At 44.0% G+C, this 2,580-nt stretch overlaps 1 protein-coding gene across 4 annotated transcripts in view; it reads left to right on the top strand.

Moving 5' to 3' along the window:
* The window catches only part of cd34 (CD34 molecule), a 36,172-nt gene extending 34,826 nt beyond the window's left edge, over positions 1–1,346 (top strand). For all 4 annotated transcript variants that reach the window (XM_079239450.1, XM_079239451.1, XM_079239448.1 and 1 more), the window contains one exon: positions 1–1,346. This exon is cut by the window's left edge and continues 367 nt beyond it. The gene's annotated coding sequence lies outside the window, so the exon portion shown is untranslated.
* Positions 1,347–2,580: the final 1,234 nt, after the last annotated feature.

A 2,580-nucleotide genomic window follows, 5' to 3' on the forward strand; every position in this document is an offset into this window, starting at 1 on the left:
CTGTGTTGTTTGGGTCCTTTAGACTCCTCCTTAGGCTGTGTCATAAAAACATCAGGAAAACTAGTCTGATGATGACAGTATTGGCAGAGATGAATGATGCTGACGATGACGAAGGCTCAGTCCTGAGTGTGAAGAGGGAGGAGCTTTTTCCTTTTGGCTCCTGGCTTCTGGACTCACAGCCACGTACTGTCGAACCCAGCAGAGTCTCTGCACGTCATCTGGTTAAAACTAAACAAACAAGCACAAAACAAAAGTTTTTTTTAGTCCAATGTCATAACGAACAGGAAACGAATCCCGCTGCCTTGAAATCTGTTTACATCCTTGGAGAGAAAACACATTCGTCCTGTCGGTGTGCAGATGTGCGTGTGTGTTAACATTTACCTACATCTCTACTGTGCATAGGCTGTACATATCCATACGTGCATTTAGCTTCTCCTGCATATTGTACTGTGTGTATGAGTACCTGATAAGGAGCGAATGATGGCGACTGTGTGAAAAGTGTTTGTGACATTAGCCATGAAAACAACAGTTCTGTAAACGGAGCTGGCGGCTCGTCGAGCTGCGGTCAGCGAGGTGGACGGACAGACATCAGGAAATGCTTTTAATCACTAGGGATGTTCAATATTGGCTTCTTTTTAACTAATCCACTCATTTTATACAACCGATACTGATATTATTGTGGTGAATTGTGTCAAGCAAAGAAAAATACCTGGAAACCGACATGACACCTCTTATGTTCATTTGGTGTTAGAGGAGACTTAGCTGAAGAGTTTGATATAATACATGTACATTGTGTAAAGTTTGTCATTAAAAAGGTACAAACTGATGCTGATATTGCATATTAATGCGGATAATATCAGTAGGCCCATAAAATCAGACAGCTCTATTGATGACAAAGCCAACCAGCCGCTCTACAGACTGACCAACAGACTGCCAGCTTTGTCCTCATACGAGTCATTCTCATCTAACTACTGTGTATGCCTGTCTTGTTTTTTATTTCTTTGTACATACACTAGCTACGTTCATTCTATGTGCCATATATCTGGATATTATAACTCATGTTGTGCTTAAATTAGTATCTGTGCCACCCTAACAGTATTCAATCCTGGTTGTTACATGAAGAAATGTACTGAAGTTCTGTTTTCTCTTTTACTCTGCTGCCGCATCTGAAACTATGAAACGAGAAAAAAAGAAAAACGAGATGCCTTGAATCTGTTTCTCCTTTTGATCCTTTTTATATCTTTCTGTCGCTTTAATGCAACATCTGTGTAATTTTACTAGCATCTTTATTGTGTAAATTGAATTTAACACAAAAATAATAAAATTTAAAAAAAAAAAAAAAAAGATTTCTTATCAATGTTCAGCCTCACTTTCTTAAAAGGAAAATAGTTAATCATCATGACGGAGGAGAGGGGTTTTTTCTGCACACGCCTGCATACATCTGTTCTGTGACACACGCTGGATTTAAATCCCACCCGGCCCATAAGGTCGCACAGCTGGTTTACATAAGCAGTAGTAATGACATCACTTTGCGCTGTTTTGTCTTTCTCAGGCTGGGTGTGGCGGTGAAAACATCCCCCAGCTCATGTTCCTGCACCATCTGCCATCATGTTCACACACATGCAGCAACTGTTGCATTAAAAATGATCTACTTGCACTTATTTCTTTGTTTTCTCTTCACTTACCTTCACCTTCTTTTGGTAAAGGTCAAGCCCTGTGTGGATCTCTTTAGGAAAAATATTTCCTCAAGGCCGCTTCGCTGCATCATGGAAATAAAAGTCCTGCTGTCACAAAGTGAAGGCGGCGCGCGGTGCACGGACTCCTGACGTGTAAATATTGGCTAAAATGTGTTCATTAAGGATCTGAGACGGGCCAGCTGCTGCATGCTGCGAAGCTAAAGGTGTAAATGTCAGTGGATGTGTTGTGCTGCACTTTGTGCATCCCTCTTCGCACTGACCTGCGGCGGCGTGTGTGTCCACGGCGTCCGGCTCGCTTGCACACGGCTGACTGCAGAGGAGGAGAGGCAGGAAAGTGATTAAACATGTTTCATTTCTAACGTGGTTTAATCTTCTCGTTAAATCCTCCACCCCTCGGCCCCTGCACCCCTTCAGTACATCACCCAAAACCTCCTCTTTAATGTCACATTAGCTCCAGCACTCCCCCCCCCCCCCCCTCCACTCCTCCATCCAGCCAATAGTAGAGTATGTGAAGTGGAATCTGGGATTATGAAGAAAACTCAGCTGGTTGTTTTTATTGTGGGGAGGCTCCCCCCTGAACGCGGTCGCAGCTGCCAAATACATCATGTTTTTCCTTTCTGTGCCAAAGAACCCCCCCCCTCATTAACTCATTGATGGTAAGATAACGTAGGATGGAAGGGCTGGGTGGGAGGTGAAGGAGTGCACATCGGACCAAACGACACCCGGGGTGAAAAGGTGTGGAGTGCATGGTGAGAGCATAATGAAAGGCAAACACGGGAAACGTTCAGGTTCATGAAAAGGCTGCAGGAAAGACGGGAGGCGTCCATCTTCACCGCATCGCCACACATGATCACAACGAGGCTACTTTGGTAACGGACACGTC

Source organism: Telmatherina bonti (assembly GCF_933228915.1).
Source record: "Telmatherina bonti genome assembly, chromosome: 4".
Taxonomy (NCBI): Eukaryota; Metazoa; Chordata; class Actinopteri; order Atheriniformes; family Telmatherinidae; genus Telmatherina; species Telmatherina bonti.